Source organism: Somniosus microcephalus, chromosome 11 (genome assembly GCF_052327205.1).
Source record: "Somniosus microcephalus isolate GS21.2 chromosome 11, FLI_Smic_1.0, whole genome shotgun sequence".
In the NCBI taxonomy this organism is placed as follows: domain Eukaryota; kingdom Metazoa; phylum Chordata; class Chondrichthyes; order Squaliformes; family Somniosidae; genus Somniosus; species Somniosus microcephalus.
Genome location: NC_140997.1, coordinates 166,995,268 through 167,021,358, shown reverse-complemented (window position 1 = coordinate 167,021,358; position 26,091 = coordinate 166,995,268). Strand labels below are relative to the sequence as shown.

General features: G+C 45.3%; 1 long non-coding RNA gene across 1 annotated transcript in view; it reads right to left on the bottom strand.

Annotated features, from left to right (window-relative positions):
- The window catches only part of LOC147110975 (uncharacterized), an 850,625-nt gene that overhangs the window by 398,814 nt on the left and 425,720 nt on the right, over positions 1-26,091 (bottom strand). The window contains exon 2 of the long non-coding RNA XR_015080110.1: positions 19,947-20,038. This is a non-coding gene — a long non-coding RNA (uncharacterized LOC147110975). The remainder of the gene's footprint in view (positions 1-19,946; positions 20,039-26,091) is intronic.

Here is a 26,091-nt window from a genome sequence, read left to right as displayed (position 1 = left end):
ACCATCTATTTCTGACTTCATATGACTTCCCTCTTTTCCACTACCTAGGTTCCCATCCCCCTGCCAAATTAGTTTAAATCCTCCCGAACCGCCCTAGAAAATATTACCCCGAGGACATCGGCTCCCTCACTTAAAGGCAGCCTGCATCTCTTAAAGGCAAGGTGCACTTTGGCTGCAGGCAACTGTCAGTGAAGATTCTGCATGATGGCAGGCACAGCAGAAGCTGTGGTATAGCCGTTGGTCTTCATAATCTTACTGATGTAACAGCAACATCCATGAAATTATTCAGTTTGACGGCATTGATATGGTGGGCGTCAAGACTGGGCCAAATGGATGGAGAGTGTATTGGTGCTCTGGGCAAGAGAGGGGTTGTTGAGGAGAATCTCTCCTCAATAATTGGCTGTATTACAGCTCTGGCAGCTTGCTGTACTGCTGGGTCGTGCTCTTCTGCATCAAACCAGCTCCTCGTCCACTTTTTCATCTTCCTGCTCCAATTCTGCTAAGAATTATATCAACCCAATTCTAAAATCATCAAGACACAAGATACTCATTACACAGCAAATCACCAAGGTTAAAAAAGTTAAAACAACATTAGGCTTTTGTTCTTTTAAGCCAAATAGTCAAAATTGCTTTTGTTCTTTTTCGAAAAGGACAAACTGTACCGAAATTACAAGTCTCTAAACCCCAAACAATTAGATTTTCAAAATTAGAATGAATATTAATCATCCTCCTCATATCAAATTGCCTGTGAATTTCATATTTGGCATATCACTATTATATTAGCTTGTCACTGACAATGGGCAAACTGAATTCACTAAATTTTAGGTCAGGAATTGGTGCATAATTTTTATACTTTTACAGATGAAGTTGCTAAACTAGCATTTTACAAATTAGGATTGACCAATTTAGGTCAGATAATTTTCTAGAGTTCAAATTGATGTTCAGGATCATTATATTTCATCACTATGGCAAAGGATCACATTAATTGGCTAAGTATAATTGCTAATAGAGATTCAAGTCAATTAAATATGGAAGTTATTACTTTTTGTCCTGTACTGCAATAGATAACAGTTGTGCTCATTTGCATAAACCAGCAATCTGAAGATTGCACTTTGAAAACTCTCAACTTTTTGGGGTGAATGTTTGGGGTTAATGGTTAATACAGAAAGAACATAATGTTAAAATCTTTCAGAACTATACAGTCATTCCTCTGCAAAGTATGTTAACACAGCTGAAAGGGGTTATTTTGGTGAAAGGATTAAAATAGGCACTAAGTGGGTGCTATGCTTATAAGACTGTTTGAATGTCTGATTTTAGCATGCTATTTTGGTCCTAATTGCTGATTATCATAATTTGAACTTGCCTGGAGGTGCTAAAGCAGACACCTGCGCTGATTAGATACAATTTTCGTCGAGCAGTTTATGTGGGCTCCACGCATCCACTACCACTGAAGGTGTGGAGTGTGCTGGCTGACACAAAGCAGCAGGTTTCAGGGTGGCTCAGGGACCGAATGAGAGGGCACACAGGCTCTCAGATGCAGCACTGGAGGTCCTGGTGGAGGAGGTCCAGAGACGGAGAGATGTCCTGTACTTACAATAGGGAAGGAGTCCACCTCGCCCTCCTGTCCCTCTCTCCTGCATAAGCTGGTGTTGGTCTGCCTGGCCTCATGTCCTCCTTCCATTCCTCCTGCAGACCAAGGGGGACCCCTAGCAAGATGCCGATGACCAAGTACAGGGTACTCCCTTTCTCCTGGTGACTCTTATAAAATGTCCAATAAGGTAGAGCAGCACCGGACTTATTCTTTTTAGGTGAAGTCCTCAGAGAATGTCCGAAATAAATGTTGATAGAGTGTTGGTGAAGTCTTGACAAAGTGTCCCAGAAAGTCTCCCAATGTGTTTCTAAAGTCCTCTTCAAACCTCCAGCAGCAAGTGAACAGTAAGAGGTAATATCCCTTTAAGTAGTGCTCAAAATCCTCTGCAATTACTTGTTTACTCCCAATCTGCTGGTCACTGTTAGGAGAGGGTATTAGTTCAAGTGCTAGCTACCAAAATGCTGTGCAGCCTCCTTAATGAGCGCTAGCAGGCAATTCAAGTGGCAATCAGCCCCTCAATGATCCTCCAGGCGGCCGTTTCTAGTGCTGGCTTCAACTCCTTTACCAAGATGGTGTCTTGTGCTAAACACAGGCTAAACCGGCTTTCAGCTTAAGACCCCATCTTGGGTACCTCAGAGGCTCTTTAGCGCCTAAAGTATCTGGGGAAAATCATTCCTACAGTGTTTTAACTGAGACAGGATTATGAAGTTAAGGAAGTGTGCAGTTCTCCATTTCTACTTTGAACCAGTTCTCAGCATGCACTCTGTTCCTTCTTTCTTGCAGTTCTAGGATATGAATGAGATTCAATACTCAAGAAAAATGTAGAAATTGAAACACAAAAACAGGCCATTTGGCCGAACCAGTCTGTGTTGGTGTTTACCCTCCCTGCGAGCAAATTGTTCCAATCACATTTACCCACGCTGTTCACATCAAAATACTCAACTGGAAGAGGGCTAATTTCAGTGAGCTGAAAAGTGATCAGGCCTAGGTGGATTGAAAACAAAGATTAGCAAGTAAAACAGTAAATGATCATAGTTTGGGTACAGACTAGACAGGGGAGAAAGGAAGGACATCGAAATCTAGAGCTCCCTGGATGACTAAAGAAATGAAACAGAAAAAGGAGGCTATGACAGTTGTATGGTTCATAATACAACAGAGAATTAAGCTGAATACAGAGAGTGCCAAGGAGAACTGAAAAAGGGAATAGAAAGTATGAGATAAGATTAGCGGGTAAAATAAAAGGGAACAACAAAGTCTTTTATTGGCATATAAAGAGTAAAAGGATTGTCAAAGGAAAGGTGAGATCGATTAAGGACCAAAAAGGAAATCTACTTGTGGAGGAAGAGAGCATGGCTGAGGTACCAGATCAGTACTTTGCATCTGTCTTCACTAAAGAGGATACTACCAATGTCACAGTAAAGGAGGAGGAGGTAGATGAAATTGGATAGGATAAAAATAGATAAAGAGGAGGTATTAAAAAGGTTACCAGTGCTCAAAGTAGAAAAGTCACCCAGTCCAGAGGGGATGCATCCTCGATTGCTAAGTGAAGCAAGGGTGAAAATAGCAGAGGCTCTGGCCACAATCTTTCAATTCTCCTTGGATGTGGGAGTGGTACCAGAGGACTGGAGGGGTTGCACCCCTGTTCAAAAAAGGGGAGAGAGCTAAACCAGCCAGTCAGTTTAACCTCGTTGTGGGGGAACTTCTAGAGGCAATCACCAGAGACAAAATTAATTTTCTCACACACAAGAATGTGGGTTAATAAACAGTAGCCAGATGGATTTGTTATAGGCAAATCATGTCTGACAAACTTGATTCAGTTTTTTGATGAAATAGCAGAGAGAGTTGAAGAAGGTGGTATGGTTGATGTGTATATGGACTTTCAAAAAGCACTTGAAAAATTCCATATAATATACCTGTTAGTAAAATTAAAGACCATGGAATAAAACAGACAGTGGCAGCATGGATACAAATTTGGCTGAGAGACAGAAAGCAGAGAGTGGTGGTGAACGGTTGTTTTTCAGACTAGAGGGAGGTATACAGTGATGTCCCCAGGGGTTAGTATTAGGACCACTGCTCTTTTTGATATGACCTGGACTCGAGAATAAAGGGCATAATTTCAAAGTTTTCAGGTGACATGAAACTCAGAAATGTAGTAAACAGTGAGGAGGATAGTAATAGACTTCAGGAGGACATAGGTGGACTGGTGAAATGGGCAGACACAAGGCAGATGAAATGTGATGCAGAGAAGTGTGAATTGATGCATTTGGAAGGAAAAATGAGGAGAGGCAATATAAGCTAAATGGTAACATTTTAAAGGGGGTGCAGGAACAGGGAGTCCTGGGGGGTTCACATTCACAAACCTTCGAAGGTGGCAGGACAAGTTGATAAAGTTGTTTAAAAAATATTGGAGTGGGACTAATTGGTAGCTCTTTCACTGGCACAATGGCCTGAATGGCCTCCTTTTGTGCTATATGATTCTATCCCTTAAACCTCTTTTCCTTCATCCACCTATCCAATCTAATCTTCTATGTTTCTGCTTCAACTAGTACCTTTAAAAGTCAATTCCTCAGCAAAACAGTTTTCCATGTAAAGAAGTTTACCTCTTACATTTAATCTTGTATCTATGGCTCCTCGTTCTTGCTCTCTCAACTACTGGAGAGAGTCTACTTCTATAAACCCTATCCTATCCTTAAGAGAGTTAAGCTAGGTGAAGAAGAATGCTGGTTTGGCAAATGTGCAAAATCAGAAATTCTATTAGTTGAAGAGACACAGCTACTTTGTAGGACATAGGAGGCGATGCAGTGATATTATCACAATACTGATCATGCCCATTATATTTTACAGTTATAATAAAAAAGCAAAACGCATAACCATATTACAGCAGTTAACATGGCAGAAGATATAACATCCACTGTGATACACACCTGTTCCAGTGTTAAGTTTGGTAGACACTGAATTACATTCTAGAGCACACTAATCCTCCCTCAAAAAACTCTTGCCAATGGAGGTTGGTTGTCAATGACAAGAAAAATAGGCAACCGGGCTTCGCTGGCTGGCTAGGCCTGCATTTAGTGCCCATCCCTAATTGCCCTTGAGAAGATGGTGGTGAGCCGCCTTCTTGAACCACTGCAGTCCATATGGTGTAGGTACACCCACAATGCTGTTAGGAAGGGAGTTCCAGGATTTTGGCCCAGCGACAGTGAAGGAACGGCGATACAGGTCTAAGTCAGGATGGTGTGCGGCTTGGAGGGGAACTTGTAGGTGGTGATGTTCCCATGCGTCTGCTGCCCTTGTCCTTCTAAGTGGTAGAGGTCGCGGGTTTGGAAGGTGCTGTTGAAGGAGCTTTGGCGAGTTGCTGCAGTGCATCTTGTAGATGGTACACACTGCAGCCACAGTGCGCCGGTGGTGGAGGGAGTGAATGTTGAAGGTGGTGGATGGAGTGCCAATCAAGCGGGCTGCTTTATCCTGAATGGTGTCGAGCTTCTTGAGTGTCGTTGGAACTGCACTCATCCAGGCAAGTGGAGAGTATTCCATCACAGTCCTGACTTGTGCCTTGTAGATGGTGGAAAGGCTTTGGGGAGTCAGGAGGTGAGACACTCGCTGCAGAATTCGCAGCCTCTGGCCTGCTCTTGTAGCCACAGTATTTATATGGCTGGTCCAGTTCAGTTTCTGATCAATGGTAACCCCATTATATGTGATCAAAGTGCACATAATACCAAATAATATGACATGTTGATTTTTTTTCCAAATTAACTTGAGACAGTGCTGTGAATGGATTGCAGTGGCACTGGTTTAAATCAATACTGAGCCAATTTCAACCATATTAAAAAAAATAGGTACTATTTTTGAGGTGTGTAGATTTGAATCAGATATTTAGCAGCACCGATATAACACCATTTTCACTTTCAATTTAATCCATGCAAATGGCTTAACTGAATCAAAGAGCTGTCTCTATAACCTTCCATGGCATACTTTATGCGTATTACTCTATGTGGCTTAAAGTGTACAATGATTGTATAATAGAACTGTTAGGCTTACTAAAATTTATTAGATGAAGACCAAATACCATTTGAAATCCTTGCATAAACCAGTTCTATTTAAAAAAGGAGGAAAGTGTACAAAGTTAATGTGGTCTGATTCAATAGGAGCATAGGAACAGGAGCCGCTCAAACCTGTTCTGCCATTCAAATAGATTATGGCTGATCTGTACCATAACTCCATTCACCTGCCTTTGATACAAATCCCTTGATATCCTTTTCTAGGATATCAAGGGATTTGTATCAAAGGCAGGTGAATGGAGTTTGATATCTGTCAATCTCAGTGTTGAAAATTTAAATTGGCCCAGCATCCACAGCGCCTTTTGGGGGCGAGAATTCCTGCTTTCCACTACCCTTCGTGTGAAAATGTGTTTTCTGATTTCACTCCTGAACAGCCTAGCTCTAATTTTAACATTGTACCCCATTGTTCTGGATTCCCCCACCAGAGAAAATAGCTTCTCTGTATCTAGTCTATCGGATCCTTTTATCATTTTTATCATTTTTAAACAGCTTGATTGGATCAACCCTTAATCTTCTATTGTGGCGTACCGATCACAGAACGGACACAATCCACTTTCCGGTCTGTAGACTATAAATCAGGCGTCATGCCTTTAAGAAGGATCACACCTTTAAGAAACTCGATCTGCAACATAGTTAAGCCCAGAGCGGGGGAGGGGCAGTCTAAGCTGTGCACTGATGAAAGAGAGTTGTACTTTGTGTAGTCTCTGACTCCATTTTGTGTTCAGCATGCAGCCTCAACAATTAAACCTTTTCTGTTGAACCTCTCCGAGTTCAGTATTTTTTGCTAGGAGTACGTAGACTCCTACATTGGTGACCCCGACGCTCAGGACGACTCCTAAGCGTAACCATGGCTGACACAAACGCAGTTTCCGTGAAGCTGCCGGAGTTCTGGGAGAACCTGGCCACCGCCTGGTTCCTTCAAGCCGAATCGCAATTCCGACTCCGCGGCATCACCGCCGATGCAATGATGTACGACTAGCTCCTTGCCTCCCTGGGCAGCTCCACAATCACGAAAGTCTGGACAACACTACAAAACCCTCCGGAGGAAGGCAAGTACGCACATCTCAAGGCTGCGCTCATTAAAAAATTCACAGCCTCCCAATTCGTGCGCAACTGCCACCTCCTCGACCTCCCGGGCCTCGGTGACTCCACGCCGTCAGACTTGCTCTCACACATGCTTGCTCTGACCGACGAGAAACCGCCCGGCTCCCTCTTCCGCACGCTCTTTATCCGCCAACTACCTCCCAGCATCCGCCCGGCGATCGTGGCGTCCAGCCTCACGGACCTCGAGGCCCTGGTCGACGAAGCCGATAAGCTCCTGTCCGCCAGCTCCAACCACGCCGTCACCCCCGACCTGGCCTCCGCAGCGTCGGCGCGCGCTCCACCCTCTATCGCGCGGCCACACAGCTCGGCCACGAGGCCCGGCCCCCACGTTCCCCAAGCCCTCCGACCCAGGGCTACTGCTACTTCCATACCCGGTTCGGCGCACGGGCATGCCGCTGCAGCCATCCCTGCACGTTTCCAACCGCCCCCACACCGGCCTACACGATGGCCGTGGGGCAAGCAGGCGCGCTGCTGTACGTTACGGACAGCGCCTCCGGACGCCGTTTCCTATGCGACATGGGCGCGCAGCACAGCATCATCCCCGCGTCCGCCCTCGAGATCCAGCGAGGCGGCCGCGGCCCTCCGCTGGCTGCCGCCAACGGCACCAGCATCCGGACGTACGGCACCTGCACCGTCACCATCGACCTCGCAGGCCGCCACTACCACTGGGAGTTTATCACCACCAAGGTGCTCTCCCCACTCCTCGGTGCGGATTTCCTGTGCACCCACGGCCTGTTGGTCGACATGCCTCGGCGCCGCCTCGTGGACATGAACACCATGTCACCTGTCCCGGGCACCATGGCCCCCCCCAACCCGCCGAAATGGCGTGGCAGTGCCGCGCCCGCTCAACGGACGACTACTCAGCACTCCTGGCTGAGTTCCCAGCCCTCACCAACCCGACCTTCTCCGCGAAGGTTGCTAAGCACGGGGTAGAACACTTCATCCCCACCACAGGCCCACTGGTGTATGCCCACGCCCGCAGGCTGGACCCGGCCAAGCTGGAGATCGCGCGGGCCGAGTTCGCCACAATGGAACAGCTCAGCATCATCCGCCGCTCCAACAGCCCCTGGGCCTCCCCACTCCATATCGTCACCAAATCCGACGGGGGATGGCGCCCCTGCGGGGACTACCGGCACCTAAACAACGCCACCACGCCGGATCGGTACCCCATACCGCACATTCAAGACTTCTCGGCTAGACTGGCCGGCCGCTCAGTCTTCTCCAAAGTCGACCTGGTGCACGGTTACCATCAGGTGCCAGTCCTCCCCACGGACGTTCCCAAGACGGCCATAATCACCCCTTTTGGGCTATTCGAGTTCCTCCGAATGCCCTTCGGCTCCAAAAACGCGGCCCAGGCCTTCCAGCGGCTTATGGACTCGGTCCTCCGGGACCTGAAGTTCCTCCTTGTCTACCTGGATGACATCCTGGTAGCTAGTTCCTCCAAGCAGGAACACATCGAGCACCTCCGCACCCTGTTCCAGCGGCTCAGTGAGCACGGGCTCATCATCAGCCCAGCCAAGTGCCAATTCGGCCTCAGCAGGATCGAATTCCTCGGCCACCACATCATGCAGGATGGAGCCATTCCCCTGCCTGCCAAGGTGCAAGCCGTCCAGCAGTTCCCCCAGCCTACCACCATCAAAGGCCTCCAGGAGTTCTTGGGGATGATCAACTTTTACAACCGCTTCATTCCCGGAGCGGCCTCCCTCATGCGGCCCCTATACGAAGCCCTCTGGGGTAAGAAAGACAGAATGGCGATCGAGTGGTCGGCGGACATGTTGACCGCTTTCGACTCGACCAAAAAGGCGCTCGCCGACGCCACCATGCTCGCTCACCCACAGCCCAATGCCAGGGTGGCCCTCACCACGGACGTCTCCGACCACGCGGTCGGTGCCGTGTACGAACAGTGGGTTGACGGGGCCTGGCAACCACTGGCCTTTTTCAGCCGCCAACTGCGCCCCCCGGAGGCCAAATACAGCGCCTTTGACCGCGAGCTCCTCGCACTGTACCTGGCAGTCCGCCATTTTAGATTTCTTCTGGAGGGCCGCCCCTTCACCGCGTTTGTCGACCACAAACCCCTGACATTCGCGATGGCGAAATCTGCGGACCCGTGGTCAGCCAGGCAACAACGCCAGCTCACCGCGGTGTCCGAATTCACCACGGACATCCGGCACATCTCCGGTCGAGACAACGTGGTGGCCAACTGCCTATCCCGCCCCGCCGTCCACGGCGCCCACCTGGCAGTGGACTATGTTCAACTGGCAGCGGAGCAACACACCGACCCAGATCTGCTCTTCGCGCCCACAACCCTCCCAGGGCTGCGACTGACCGACGTCGCCTGCAGCCCGTCCGCCGTCACAGTCAAATGCGACACCTCCTTGGTGCAACACCGCCCCGTAGTCCTGGCGTCCTGGCGAAAACGGGTGTTCGACATCATCCGCGACCTCTCACACCCCGGCACCCACGCGTCCATTAGACTGGCGGCCAACCGATTTGTCTGGCGCGGCCTGCGCAAAGATGTGCGCGTCTGGGCCAGATCCTGCATAGCTTGCCAGCGTGCCAAAATCCACCAACACTTCAAAGCCCCACTCAAGGAGTTCACCGTGCCAGAAAGAAGGTTTGACCACGTCCACATCGACCTCGTCGGCCCCCTGCCGCCATCACAAGGTCACACGCACCTGCTGACAATCGTGGACCGTACCACCCGCTGGCCCGAGGCCATTCCACTGACGCCCAACACCACCGCCGACATCGCGAGGGCGTTCATCGGTACCTGGGTCGCTCGGTTCGGCGTCCCCTCCAACATGACATCGGATAGAGGCCCGCAGTTCACCTCTGATCTGTGGGCCGCCATCACCCAAAACCTCGGGGTGGCCATTCACCGCACCACGGCTTACCACCCTCAAGCCAACGGACTGTGCGAGCGATTCCACAGGTCCATGAAGGCGTCCCTCCGCGCCAGCCTCGAGGACGAGGCTTGGATCGACCGCCTCCCGTGGGTGCTACTCGGCCTACGCTCCGCGGTCAAAGAAGACCTGCAAGCCTCGGCGGCGGAACTCGTGTACGGCCAGCCGCTGCGCGTACCCGGAGAGTTCCTGCCCACCGCCACGACCCCCTGGTCAGCTGACCAGCAACGCCGCGCTTTTGCCAACCGAGCACAACAGTTCGCTCCGGTACCCACCGGCCGGCACGGCGAACCAGCAACCCACGTACCACCTAGCCTGCACATGGCCAAATTTGTTTTTGTGCGCCATGATGCCCACCGAGGACCTCTACGGCCCCCATACGACGGACCCTACAAGGTACTCCAGACGGGGAACAAGTTCTTCCTCCTCGAAGTGGGCGGCAGAACTGACAAGGTGTCGGTCGACCGGCTCAAGCTGGCGCACCTAGAGCCCGACGAACCCGTTCAAGTGGGCCAACCCCCACCGTGGGGCAGACCGTCTAAGAGCTCAACGCGTCCGACCGCCCCACTCCCGACACCAACCGCCGAGAGCCGTTCCGGCCGTGCCATCAAGCCGCCACGCCGGTTCGTACACTCCCTACTAGCGGATTCTGGGGGGAGCTGTGTGGCGTACCGATCACAGAATGGACACAATCTGCTTTCAGGTCCATAGACTATAAATCAGGCGTCATGCCTTTAAGAAGGATCACACCTTTAAGAAACTCGATCTGCAACATAGTTAAGCCCAGAGCGGGGGAGGGGCAGTCTAAGCTGTGCACTGATGAAAGAGAGTTGTACTTTGTGTAGTCTCTGACTCCATTTTGTGTTCAGCATGCAGCCTCAACAATTAAACCTTTTCTGTTGAACCTCTCCGAGTTCAGTATTTTTTGCTAGGAGTACGTAGACTCCTACACTATACTCAAGGGAATACAAACCAAGCTTATGCAAACTCTCCTCATAATGTATCCCTTTATGCCGTGGTATCATTCTGGTGAATCTGCACTGTACCCACTCCACCGCCAATATATCCTTCCTGAGATACGGTGCTCAAAACTGAACGCAGTACTCCAGATGGGGTCTGATCAAGGCTCTGTACAACTGAAGCATCGCTTCCTCACTTCAGTATTCCAATCCCCTTGAGATAAAAGCCAACATTCCATTAGCTTTTAAAACTACTTTTTGTCGTGTGCACTAGCTTTTAATGATTTATGTACCTGGACACCAAATCTCTTTGCTCTTCCACATTTCCTATTCTCTCGCTATTAGGAAAATATGCCAATTTTGTCTTTCTTAGATTAAAAGTGGATAATCTTACATTTCAACACAATGAACTCCATCTGCCACAGTTTATCCCACTCAAGCAATCTGTCTATGCCTCCTTGTAACTTCTGCAAACTTACATATGCAACTCTCTATTCTTTTATCCAGGTCATAGAAAAAGGAAGAGAGTAACTAAAGTAAACATTGGTCCCTTAGAGGATGAGACTGGGGAATTAATAATGGGAAACAAGGAAATGGCAGAGACTTTGAACAAATATTTTGTATCGGTCTTCACGGTAGAAGACACTAAAAGCATCCCAATAATAATAGACAATCAAGGGGCTATAGGGAGGTGGGAACTTAAAACAATCACTATCACTAGGGAAAAAGTACTAGGCAAACTAATGGGACTAAAGATGGAGAAGTCCCTTGGACCTGATGGCCTGCATCCCAGGGTCTTAAAAGGAGTGGCTGCAGAGGTAGTGGATGCATTGGTTGTAATCTACCAAAATTCTCTGGATTCTGGAGAGGTCTCGGCAGATGGGAAAACCGCAAATGTAACACCCCTATTCAAGAAAGGAGGGACACAGAAAGCAGGAAACTATAGACCAGTCAGCTGTTTACAATCTATATTAATGATTTGGATGAAGGGACTGAGTGTAATGTAACCATATTTGCTGATGATACAAAGATAGGTGGGAAATCAAGTTGTGAAGAGGACGCAAAGAATCTGCCAAGGGATATAGATAGGTTAAGTGAGTGGGCAAAAATTTGGCAGATGGAGTATAATCTGGGAAAATGTGAGTTTATCCACTTTGGTAGGAAAAATAAAAAAGCAAATTATTTTTTAACGAAGAGAGACTAAAAGTGCTGCGGTACAAAGGGATCTGGGGTCCTTGTACATGAAACACAAAAGAGGACACAAAGAATCTGCAAAGTGATATAGATGGTTAAGTGAGTGGGCAAAAATTTGGCAGATGGAGTATAATGTGGGAAAATGTGAGTTTATCCACTTTGGTAGGAAAAATAAAAAAGCAAATTATTTTTTAACGGAGAGAGACTAAAAATGCTGCGGTACAAAAGGATCTGGGGTCCTTGTACATGAAACACAAAATGTTAGCATGCAGGTGCAGCAAGTAATTAGGAAGGCAAATGGAATGTTGGCCTTTATTGCAAGGGGGATGGAGTATAAAAGTGGGGAAATCTTGCTACCACTGTACAGGGCGTTGGTGAGACCAAACCTGGAGTACTGCGTACAGTTTTGATCTCCTTATTTAAGGAGGGATGTACTTGCATTGAAGGCAGTTCAGAGAAGGTTCAATAGGTTGATTCCTGAGATGAAGGTGTTGTCTTATGAAGAAAGGTTGAGCAGGTTGGGCCTATACGCATTGGAGTTCAGAAGAATGAGAGGTGATCTTATTGAAATGTATAAGATTCTGAGGGGGCTTGACAGGGTAGATGCAGAGAGGATGCTTCCCCTCGTGGGGGAATCTAGAACCAGGGGGCATTGTTTCAGAATAAGGGGTCACCCATTTAAAACAGAGATGAAGAGGAATTTCTTCTCTCAGAGGGTCGTGAATCTTTGGAATTCTCTACCCCAGAGAGCTGTGGAGGCGGAGTCATTGAATATATTTAAGGTGGAGATAAACAGATTTTTGAATGATAAGGGAGTCAAGGGTTACATAAAAACATAAGAAATAGGAGCAGGAGTAGGCCATTCTGCCCTTCGAGCCTGCTCCGCCATTCAATGAAATCATGGCTGATCTTCTGCCTCAACTCCATTCACCGGCCCTATCGCCATATCCCTTGATGCCCTTACTGGTCAGAAATCTATCGACTTCTGTCTTGAATATACCCAATGACTGAGCCTCCACAGCCCTCTGGGGTAGAGAATTCCAAAGATTCACCACCCTCTGTGTGAAGAAATTTCTTTTCATCTCAGACCTGAATGGCCTACCCTTTATCCTGAGGCTGTGGCCCCTGGTTCTAGACTCCCCAGCCAAGGGAAACATTCTCCCAGCATCCATCCTGTCAAGCCCTGTAATAATTCTGTATGCTTCAATGAGATCCCCTCTCATTCTTCCGAATTCAAGAGAATACAGGCCTAGTTTACTCAATCTCTTCTCATACGACAGTCCTGCCATCCCAGGAATCAATCTTGTGAACCTTCTATGGCAAGTATATCCTTCCTTAGGTAAGGAGACCAAAATTGTACAAAATTGTTATGGGGAGCGGGCAGGAAAGTGGAGTCGAGGCCAAGACCAGATCAGCCATGATCTTATTGAATGGCGGAGCAGGCTCGAGGGGCCAAATGGCCTGCTCCTGCTCCTATTTCTTGTGTTCTTACTGATATATATGATGAAAAGCTGAGGCCCAAGTATTGATCCCTAGGGAACACCACTTGTAACATCCCACCAATCAGAGTACATTCCTTTTAGTTCTATTCTTTGTCTCCTAACACCCAGCCAATGATTAACCCACGTCACAAGGTTACCTCTGATTTAGTGCACTCTCATTTTTGCTATAATCGCTTGTGTGGAACCTTATCAAATACATCTGGAGGTCCATATAGACAACATCCACAGACACTCCCACGTCCACCATGTCAGTGGCCTCCTCAAAAAATTCAATTAGATTAGTCCGACATGACCTACCCTTCACAAATCCATGCTAACATTCTTTGATCAACTCATACTTGTTCAAATGCTCAGTCACTCTGTCTCTTATAGATTCCAGTAACTTCCCAACAACTGACGTTAAACTGACAGGTCTGTCGTTTCCTGTTTTTTTCCCTCCCTCCTGTCCTAGATAATGGAGTGACACTTGCAATTTACAAATCCAAAGGTAGAATTCAAAAATTCAGTACCCTGTCGCTGCCTTCTCCCCATATCCCTTGATCCCTTTAGCCTTAAGAAATATATCCAACTCCTTCTTCAATATATTTAATGAACTGGCCTCCACCGCCCTCTGTGGCAGAGAATCCACAGGTTCACCACTCTCTGGGTGAAGAAATTCCTCCTCATTTCAGTCCTAAATGGCTTACCCCTTATCCTTAGACCATGACCCCTGGTTCTGGACTCCCCGGCCATCAGAAATATCCTTCCTGCATCTAGTCTGTCCAGGCCTGACAGAATTTTATAGGTTTCGATGAGATCCCCTCTCAATCTTCTAAACTCCAGTGAGTATAAGCCCAATCGACACAATCTCTCCTCATACGTCATTCCTGCCATCCCAGGAATCAGCCTGGTGAATCTTCGCTGCACTCCCTCCATGGCAAGAACGTCCTTCCTCAGGTAAGGTGACCAAAACTGCACACAATACTCAAGGTGCGGTCTCACCAAGGCCCTGTACAACTGTAGCAAGACATCCTTGTTCCTGTACTCGAACCCTCTTGCTATGAAGGCCAACATACCATTTGCCTTCTTAACCGCCTGTTGCACCTGCATGCTTACCTTCAGCGACTGGTGCACGAGAACGCCCAGGTCTCTTTGCACTTCCCCTTCTCCCAATCTATTGCCATTCAAATAAGTCTACCTTCCTGTTTATGCCACCAAAGTGGATAACCTCACATTTATCCACATTATAGTGCATTTGCCATGTTTCTGCCCAATCACCCAACCTGTCCAAATCATACTGGACTTTCACGACATCCTCCTTACAGCATACCCTCCCACCCTTTGTGTCGTCTGCAAATTTGGAGATATTACATCCAATTCCCTCATCCAGATCATTAATATATATTGTGAACAGCTGGGGTCCTAGGACCGATCCTTGCGGTACCCCACTAGTCACTGCCTGCCACTCAGAAAATGACCCGTTTATTCCAACTCTTTGCTTTCTATCCGCCAACCAGTTCTCTATCCAAGTCAGTACCTTGCCCCCAATCCCATGTGCCTTAATTTTGCACGCTAATCTCTTATGCGGGACCTTATCAAAAGCCTTCTGCAAGTCCAAATATACCACATCCACTGGTTCTCCCTTATCTATTTTACCAGTTACATCCTCAAAAAATTCCAGTAGGTTAGTCAAGCACGATTTACATTTTGTAAATCCATGTTGACTTTGTCCGATCCTGTCACTGCTTTCCAAGTTCTCTGCTATTACATCTTTTATAATGGACTCTAGCATTTTCCCCACTACTGATGTCAGGCTTACCGGTCTATAATTCCCCGCTTTTTCTCTACCACCTTTTTTGAATAGTGGGGTAACATTAGCAACCCTCCAATCCATGGGTACTGTTCCAGAGTCTATCGAGTTCTGGAAGATGACCAGCAATGCATCTACTATTTCTAGGGCCACTTCCTTAAGATCCCTCGGATGTAGATTATCAGGCCCTGGGGATTTATTGGCCTTCAGTCCCATCAATTTTCCTAACACCATTTCCCTACAAATACTGATTTCTTTCAGTTCCACCCTTTCATCAGACCCTATGTTCCCTGGCATCTCTGGGAGGTTATTTGTGTCCTCCTTTGTGAAGACAGAACCAAAATATGTATTTAGTTGGTCTGCCATTTCTTTGTTCCCCATTATAAATTCCCCTGATTCTGACTGCAAGGGACCTACGCTTGACTTCACCAATCTTTTTCTCTTCACATATCTATAAAAGCTTTTACAGTCCGTTTTTATGTTCCCTGCAGGCTTACTCCCATATTCTATTTTCCCCTTCTTAATTAATCCCTTTGTCCTCCTTTGTTGAATCCTAAACTGCTCCCAATCCTCAGGATTATTGCTTTTTCTGGACAATTTATATGTCCTCTCCTTGGATGCTATGCTATCCCTAATTTCCCTTGTTAGCCACGGTTGAGTCACCTTTTTTGTTTTTTTATGCCAAACTGGGATGAACAAATTCTGTAGTTCATCCATTCAGTCTTTGCATGTTTGCCATTGCCTATCCACCATCAACCCTTTGAGTGACATTCCCCAATCAATCCTACCCAACTCGCTCCTCAGACCATCATAGTTTCCTATATTGACATTTAGGACCCTAGTCTCTGAGTCAACTACTTCATTCTCCATCTTAATGAAGAATTCGATCATATTATGATCGCTCCGACCCAAGGGGCCTCGTACAACAAGATTGCTAATTAATCCTTTCTCGTTACATAATACCCAGTCTAAGATGGCCTGATCTCTGGTTGGTTCCTTGACATATTGGTCCAGGAAACCATCCCGTAAACACTCCAGGAATTCCTCCTCCACAGTATTGTTAATAATTTGGTTAGCCCAATCTATATGTAGATTAAAGTCACCCATGATGACTGCTGTGCCCTTATTGCACGCTTCTTTAATTTCCCTTTTAATGCCAACCTCCGCCTTACTGTTTGGAGGTCTATATACCACTCCCACTAACATTTTCTGCCCCTTAGTATTTCTCAATTCTACCCATACAGATTCCACATGATCAGAGCTAATATCCTTCCTTACAATTGTGTTAATTCCTTCTTTAACCAGTAATGCTACCCCACCTCCCTTTCCTTTTTGCCTATCTTTCCTGAATATCGAATACCCCTGGATATTGAGTTCCCAGCCTTGGCCATCCTTGAGCCACGTTTCCGTAATCCCAACCAAATCATATTCGTTTACCTCTATTTGCACAGCCAATTCATCCACCTTATTACGAATGCTCCTCGCATTAAGACACAAAGCCTTCAGGCTTGTTTTTTTAACGCTCTTAGACCTATTAGAATTATTATTTACTTACCTTACTTTTCCACCTCGCTTTATATCATCAGCAAACTTGGATACATTGCACTCGGTCCCTTCAGCTAAGTCATTAATGTAGACTGTAAATAGCTGAGGCCCAAGTATTGATCCTTGCGGCACCCCACTAGTTTCAGTCTGCCAATCTGAAAATGACCAGTTTATTCCTACTCTCCGTTTTCTGTCTTTTAACCAATCCTTTATCCATGCTAATACCTTACACCCCAACCCCTTGTGCCCTTATCTTGCTCAACAACCTTTTATGTGACACCGTATTGAAAGCCTTTTGGAAATCCAAATATACTACATCCACTGGTTCCCCTTTACCTACCCTGCTAGTCACATCCTCAAAAAACTCTCATAAATTTGTCAAACACGATTTACCTATCATAAAACCATGTTGACTCTGCCTAATCATATTCTGATTTTCTGAGTACCGTGTTATCACTTCCTTAATAATGGATTCCAACATTTTCTCGATGACTGATGTCAGGCTAAATGGCCTGTAGTTCCCTTTTTTCTCTCTCCCTTCTTTCTTGAATAGCGGGGTTACATTTGCTACCCTCTAATCTGCTGGGACCATTCTAGAATCTTGGGAATTTTGGAAGATCACAACCAATGCATCCACTATCTCTGCAGCCACCTCTTTTAGAACCCTCAGGTGTATGCCATCATGTCCAGGGGATTTGTTGGCTTTTAGTCCCATTAGTTTCTCAAGTACATTTTCTCTACTGATATTAATTACTTTAAGATACTAGCTCTGATTAGCCCCTTGGGTCCCCACTATTTTTGGTAGACTTTTTGTGTCTTCTCCTGTGAAGACAGATACAAAATATTTGTTTGAAGTTTCTGCCATTTCCTTGTTCCCCAATTTAATTTCTCCTGTCTTAGCTTCTAAGGGACCAACACTTACTTTTGCTACTCTCTTCCTTTTTACATTCTTTTAGAAGCTCCTACTATCTGTTTTTATATTTCTTGGTAATTTATTCTCATATTCTATTTTCTCCCTATTTATCAATTTTTTCATCATCCTTTGCTGGTTTCTAAAGCTCTCCCAATCCTCAGGCTTACTACTATTCTTTGCAACATTATAAGCCTCTCCTTTTAATCTAATACTACCCTTAACTTCTTTAGTTAGCCACGGATGGATCACTTTTCCCATGGAATTCTCAATGAAATGTTTATTCATTGAGAATTTTGGAATATTTCTTTAAATGATTGCCACTGCTTATCTACTGTCATACCTTTTAACCTTATTTCACAATCTATCTTAGCCAACTCACCCCTCATACCTACATAATTGGCTTTGTTTAAGTTTAAGACTGTAGTGTCGGACTTAAGAATGTCTCAAACTCAATGTGAAATTCTATCAAATTATGATCACTCTTCCCTAGAGGATCCTTTACTATAAGATTACTAATTAACCCTGTCTCATCACATGATCTGTAATAGCCTGTTCCCTGGTTGGTTCCATTACGTATTGTTCTGGGAAACTGTCTCGAATACATTCCATGAACTCATCCTCCAAACTAGCCTTGCCAATTGGATTTGCCCAATCTATATGCAGATTAATGTCCCCCAGGATTATTGTATTATTCCCCTACGATTATTGTATTGATTAGAAATTATGTACATGGAGTACTAAGGGCATAAAAGTCATAGCATATAAAAGTTGTGCTAATATGCAGTGGATTGATTATAAACTAAAACCTGCCCAATATTACAATTCTATTCATATGAAAAAATAGATAGCCTACTGAGTGCAATGGAAATGCTTTTAAACTAAACGATTTTGTCAGCAAATGAACTGTATTATTAGAAATAGTGATACATGATTTGGACTCATAACATGCTTATGCTCATTGCAATGCTCTTCCAAGCAAGTATGACCACACTAAAGGTCTCTGTGACATTAGGTAGTACCTATTGATATTGACTAATGGATGCATAAGTGGCAGAAAAATAGAAAGTGAGAGACTGAGAATGCATCTTTCCATTGAGCTCATGTGGTCCATTTTGAAAATAATCTCTCTTGTATATAAAGAAAATCTTTTATTCACAGGCAACATAGTGGATAAGGCTCTATAATCATTGTGAAAGAATTCAGGCTTGATTATTTTTTCATATAAATGTTCAACTAAACCTTTCCCAATAGCTTCCCGGACCTGCTTCAGACGAAAATAAATTCTAGCTTCAGCTGCAAGGTAGATTGTCACCAGATTATCTTGTATATCTAATGAAGTGGTTCACTTAATGTAGAGTACCCTTCTGAATAATCAGATGGTACACGGGATTCTTCTGATCTTGGTGTCACTGTTTGAGAAGACATGAAAGCAAGTGGGATCAAACACATTATGGCTTTGAATGCTTTGTGAAATCTGAAATTCTCTGCTTAGTATAGAGAGAGACATGAAGATTAATTTACAACAGCAAAATACTGCAGATGCTGGAAATCTGAAACAGCAACAGAAAATGCAGGAAACACTCAGCAGGCCAGGCAGCATCATGGAGAGAGAAACAGAGTTAACGTTTCAGGTCGATGACCCTTCGTCAGAACTGGAAAAAGTTGGAAAAGTAACAGATTCTTTCTCTCACATGGCAGCTGTTGATGATTCTGCCACTGCCGTTTACACGTCATCTAGAGTCATCTTTTGTTTCTTAACTTGTCCCATTACCGTCTCCTTTTGCCTTGTACCATCATCCCTTTTGTCTTTTAACCTCTCCTGCCTTCCAGCCTATCACAGACCTTCCCTTTGTTCTTTCCTCCCCTCCTCCGCCCCACACTTGCTTAAAAATTTGTTACTTCTCCAACTGTTTCCAGTTCTGACGAAGGGTCGTCAACCTGAAACGTTGACTCTCTCCACGATGCTGCCTGACCTGCTGAGCGTTCCCAGATTTTCTGTTGTTGCTGAAGATTAATTTATTTGTTTTAAATGTAATAATGAAAACTAAAGGAAATGATACACGCTCTTGCATCAGTTGATACCAGAAAACAAGGTCATTTATGGTATCAAAGGGCCAGAGTATCTCTGACTTATGTTCATTTGACAAAAGGTATTGTAATGACTTTTATTATATTTTGCTTTACTGACACACTTCATCCAATTGTGGCATGGAGGACAATTATTTTGTGCTGCTGCCAATTCTATCATAATCTGCAACCAACATAATGAGCTTTCATAGCATCAACAATTGAAACCCTGCAGGCAAGAACATACTGCCATTCAGGTTAAAAAATAACAAATTAACACGACTGCATCAAGTAATTATAAGTGCTCAGTAGATTACTTACCAATTGGACTTCTCAATAGTTCTCTGAAGTATTCAGTTTTTTTCTCGATTTAGTCCTTTGCACAAATATTGCTTTGCTTTCTAAAAGGCTCCCTGTTCAGCAAAGAATGACAAATATGTAATTCTTAGTCAATGGTAGCGATACTATTACACAACTATTTGCACAAAACTCATCAACATATTCATTTGATTAATTTTAAACCAACACTACTGTAGGATCAGGATGTACACATGTCTAAGGGCTTGTATGCGATGCCTAAATTGACTCAAACTGTCCATCATGAACAAACTCAAGTTAAAAAGACAAAAGCAAAATACTGCGGATGCTGGAAATCTGAAATAAAAACAGAAAATGCTGGAAATTCTCAGCAAGTCAGGCAGCATCTGCAGAGAAAGAAACAGAGTTAATGTTTCCTGTTGATGACCTTTTGAAGTTAAAAGGAGCCTGTCACAATTCAACAACGAGCAGGAATATAGTACAACATTGGTTGAAGAGCTCGGATTTTGGCTCAGCTCAGATATAGGATTGGACAAGACACAAATGACTAGCTAATTCATTTTGCTACTTCTACACAAATAAAAACAACACCATGATCAATTAAATCATCACAAAAAGTGTTACAACTTAGTTTTGGAATTGTAACAGCACAGCTAGATGCAATTCTATATGATATAACTCAATTTCAAAATTAGAGTATCACAATTATTATTTTAGCGATATACCTTTAACATTCAGCAGCAGTTCGGCAAGTGCCCCTTGCACTTCTACTCCTGTACCTGACTTACTTTGGCTTCTAAAGCAAACACCTCCACATTTACAGTTTCCCTCACCAGAATTAAAGCATTTACTTAAGATAATCTAAACACTTTGCACAAAGACTAGAATTTCAATGAAAAATTTCATAAAAGTAACTTAGATTTTTGGTTGAGCTGATTTATGCCAGGATCTGTTTTTCAGAGAGTAGATAAGGACCCTTTGTCTGATTATTCCCTCCTTTAATAGTGTCTTTCGAGAATAAACAGACAATGACAGGTAAGGCCTCAGACCGCGGGTGTCGGCGGGAGGCGCGAGCGGAAAGCTTAAAAAGGCTTCAGAGACCCAGGTAAGGCCTCAGACCGCGGGTGTCGGCGGGAGGCGCGAGCGGGAAGCTTAAAAAGGCTTCAGAGACCCAGGTAAGTCCTCAGACCGTGGGTGTCGGTGGGAGGCACGAGCGGGAAGCTTAAAAAAGCTTCAGAGAACCAGGTAAGGCCTCAGACCACGGGTGTCGGTGGGAGGCGCGAGCGGGAAGCTTAAAAAGGCTCCAGAGACCCAGGTAAGGCGTACCAATCTCCAGTCTCCGAAGTCAGAGGGAAGGAGAGAGGTAAAAAGTAATCCAAGTGTGACGTCACCAGAAAGCGGGTAAGTGATTGGTTGGTAAGTATTTCTCTCTTTTTAAGCTTAAACTCTGTGGTTTATAGTTTCTAAGGTGCGATATTCATCATCTAGAATCGGGGCAGAGGGTATTTAAGAATAATAAAAAATTTAATTAATTACATAGAATGGGAGATCAGGTGATGTGTTGCTGCTGCAATATGTGGGAGCTGGTGGACACCATTGATGCTCACGGTGATCACATTTGCAGTAAGTGTTGGCTGCTCGAGGAATTCCGGCTCCGTGTTGAAGAGCTGGAGTCCGAGCTTCAAATACTGAGACACATCAGGGAGGGGGAGAGTTACCTGGACTCTGTGTATCAGGAGGTAGTCACACCAATTAGATTAATTAATTCAGATGTAGTCCGTGGCCAGGGTCAGGATGGTGTGACTAGAAGTGAGGCAGGTACGGGGATCCAGGAGGTAGTGTTGGAGGAGCCGCAGCCCTTGCTCTTGTCCAACAGGTTTGAGGCTCTCCATCCCTGTGAGGATGGGAACGGGGACTGCGGGGAGGATGAGCAACCTGGCCACAGCACCGTGGAGCGGGGGGCCATTCAAGTGGGGGGAGATAAAAGAAATGTTGTAGTGGTAGGGGATAGTATCGTTAGGGGGATAGATAGAGTTCTTTGCACCCGAGAGCGAGAGTCCCGAAGGCTGTGTTGCCTGCCCGGTGCCAGGGTTAAGGACATCTCCTCTGGGCTGGAGAGAAACTTGGAGTGGGAGGGGGAAGATCCAGTTGTCGTGGTCCATGTTGGTACCAATGACATAGATAGGACAAGGAAGGAGGTTCTGCTGAGTGAGTTTGAGCAGCTAGGGGCCAAATTAAAAAGCAGAACCATAAGGGTAATAATTTCTGGATTACTACCTGAGCCACGTGCAAATTTGGCTAGGGTAAATAAAATTAGAGAGTTAAATGCGTGGCTCAAAGACTGGTGTGGGAGAAATGGGTTCTGCTTCCTGGGACACTGGCATCAGTACAGGTAGACTATCCTTTATCCGAAAACCTCGGGACCAGCCGTGTTTCGGTTTTCGGAAAATTTTGGATTTCGGAAGGTGGGTCGGCGGTGGTCCGCGGGGGGGTCGGCGGGGGTCCGCGGGGGGGTCGGGGTCGGCGGGGGTCCGCGGGGGGGTCGGGGTCGGCGGGGGTCCACGGGGGGGTCGGCGCACGACTTATGCTGACCGAAAAAACCTTCGGTTTTTAGAGGGTTTCGGTTTTCGGAAGTTCGGATAAAGGGTAGCCTACCTGTACTGGGACAGGAGAGAGCTGTTCCGTTGGGACAGACTTCACTTGGCCAGTGCTGGGACTAGAGTCCTGGCGAATCGAATAACTAGGGCTGTAGAGAGGGCTTTAAACTAATTAGTGGGGGGGAGGTTTAAAGAGAGCGAAAAATAAAAATGACAGCGGAGAAGGCAATAGAGCAAGGTAGCAGTGGGGGAATTAAAAACCAGAGTGTGTCAGGAAGGGACAGAATGTATAATGATAAAGGTAAAGTAGTAAAAGGGGTAAAAGCAGGAATAAATTGTCAGAAAACATATTTGAAAGTTCTTTATCTGAATGCACGCAGCATTCGTAACAAAATTGACAAGTTGACGGTACAAATAACTACACATCGGTATGATCTGGTGGCCATTACAGAAACATGGCTGCAAGATAATCATGACTGGGAACTAAACATACAAGGGTATTTGACAATTAGGAAGGACAGATAGGAAGGAAAGGGAGGTGGGGTTGCTATGTTAATCAAGGATGGAATCACTGCAATAGTCAGAAATGATATTGGGTCAAAGGATCAGGATAGTGAAATAGTTTGGGTGGAGATAAGGAATAATAAGGGGAAAAAGTCACTAGTGGGCGTAGTCTATAGGCCTCCTAACAGTTGCAACTCTGTTGGTCGGAGTATAAATCAGGAAATAGTTGGGGCATGTAATAAGGGAACAGCTATAATCATGGGGGATTTTTAACTTTCATATTGACTGGACTAATCAAATTGGGCATGGCAGCCTTGAGGAAGAGTTCATAGAGTGTAATAGGGGCGGGTTCCTTGAGCAGTATGTAACTGAACTAACCAGGGGGCAGGCAATCTTAGAGCTGGTCCTGTGTAATGAAACAGGATTAATAAAAAATGTCCTAGTAAAGGATCCCCTTGGAATGAGTGACCATAATATGGTTGAATTCCAAATTCAGTTTGAGGGTGAGAGAGTTGGATCTCAAACCAGCGTACTGAGCTTAAATAAAGGAGTCTATGAAGGTATGAGAGTAGAATTGATTAAAGTGAACTGGGAAAACAGATTAAAGTGTAAGACGGTATAAGAGCAGTGGTCTACATTCAAGGAGATATTTCACATCTTTCAAGATAAATATATTCCACTGAGGAAAAAGGGGAATAAATAGAAAAGACAGCCATCCGTGGCTTAGTAAAGTAATAAAGGATAGTATCTGACTGAAAACAAGGGCATATAAAGTAGCCAAATCTAGTGGGAGGATAGAAGATTGGGAAGCATTTAAAAGCCAGCAAACAATAACTAAAAGATTAATTAAGAAAGTGAAGATAGATTATGAAAGTGAACTAGCAAAAAATATAAAAACAGATAGCAAGAGTTTCTACAGCTATATAAAAAGAAAACGGGTGGCTAAAGTGAACGTTGGTCCCTTAGAGGATGGGACCGGGAAACTAGTGGTGGGGAATGGGGGGAGGGGGAGGAGTGAAACACGATTAAAATCACTAAGGAGATGGTACTCAGTAAAATAATGGGACTTATGGCAGATAAATCCCCCGGACCTGATGGCATACATCCTAGGGTCTTGAGAGAAGTGGTGGTAGGGATTGTGGATGCATTGGTGATTATTTTCCAGAACTGCCTGGACTCAGGAAAGGTCCCGGCAGATTGGAAAACTGCTAATGTAACACCCTTATTTAAGAAGGGAAGTAGACAAAAAGCTGAAAACTATAGACCAGTTAGCCAAACATCTGTGGTTGGCAAAATGTTGGAGTCCATTATTAAGGAAACAGTAACAGAGCATTTGGATAAACATAATTTAATAGGACAGAGTCAGCATGGTTTTATGAAGGGGAAGTCATGTTTGACAAATTTGCTCGAATTCTTTGAGGATGTAACATACAGGGTGGATAAAGGGGAACCAGTGGATGTAGTGTATTTGGACTTCCAAAAGGCATTTGACAAGGTTCCACACAAAAGATTACTGATCAAGGTAAGAAATCACGGGATGGAAGATTGTCTATCTAACAGAAAACAAAGAGTTGGGATAAATGGTTCATTCTCGGGCTGGCAATCAGTAACTAGTGGTGTTCCGCAGGGGTCAGTGCTGGGACCCCAACTCTTTACAATCTATATTAACGATTTGGAGGAAGGGACCGAGTGCAACATATCCAAGTTTGCCGACGATACAAAGATGGGAGGGAAAGCAATGAGTGAGGAGGACATAAAAAACCTGCAAAAGGACATAGACAGGCTAAGTGAGTGGGCAGAGATTTGGCAGATGCAATATAATGTTGGAAAGTGTGAGGTTATGCACTTTGGCAGAAAAAATCAAAGAGCAAGTTATTATCTAAATGGAGACAAACTGCAAAGTGCTACAGTACAAAGGGATCTGGGGGTCCTGGTGCATGAAACACAAAAAGTTAGTATGCAGGTGCAGCAGGTGATCAGGAAGGCCAATGGAATCTTGGCTTTTATTGCAAGGGGGATGGAGTATAAAAACAGGGAAGTCTTGCTGCAGTTATACAGGGTATTGGTGAGGCCACACCTGGAATACTGCGTGCAGTTTTGGTTTCCATATTTAAGAAAAGATATACTTGCTCTCGAGGCGGTTCAGAGAAGGTTCACTCGGTTGATTCCGGAGATGAGGGGGTTGACGTATGAGGAAAGGTTGAGTAGGTTGGGACTCTACTCATTGGAATTCAGAAGAATGAGAGGCGATCTTATCGAAACATATAAGATTGCGAGGGTGCTTGATCGGGTGGATGCGGGGAGGATGTTTCCACTGATGGGTGAGACTAGAACTAGGGGGCATAATCTAAGAATAAGGGGCTGCCCTTTCAAAACTGAGATGAGGAGAAACTTCTTCACTCAGAGGGTAGTAAATCTATGGAATTTGCTGCCCCAGAGAGCTGTGGAAGCTGCAACATTAAATAAATTTAAAATCGAGGTTGACAGTTTCCTAGCAGATAAAGGAATTAGGGGTTATGGGGAGAGGGCAGGGAAGTGGACGTGAGTCTGGATTCGGATCAGCCATGATCCTATTGAATGGCGGAGCAGGCCTGAGGGGCCGTATGGCCTACTCCTGCTCCTACTTCTTATGTTCTTATGATTGTTCCACTTAAACCCGACAAATAAACCTGTAAATATTGGGATGACCAACCAAATATATTTGCAGACGGAGTTTCCGCATGATTTCTGCCCAGATAACAGCTTAATCTGGGTGGAATCAAATGAAATAGCACTAAAGAGTGCAGAATTTTAAGCATTAGTGAGTTGCGCCCATAACCACTTTACACTCGAGTATCTGTGATTTTTTACCCTGGTTCAGAAGTACCTTCACTCGAAGCAGTCCCCACCCACAAAATGAGTCACGCCCCCCCCCCAAGTTAAAGAGGAGAGTTTCCGCTAATTTCACCCATTCAGGGCTTCATCACAATACACCCAGAAACATGGGCATAGAGGCACCTCCGGTCACATGATTCCAGTGTTAACCACCTGACTTGCAGTAACCAGCA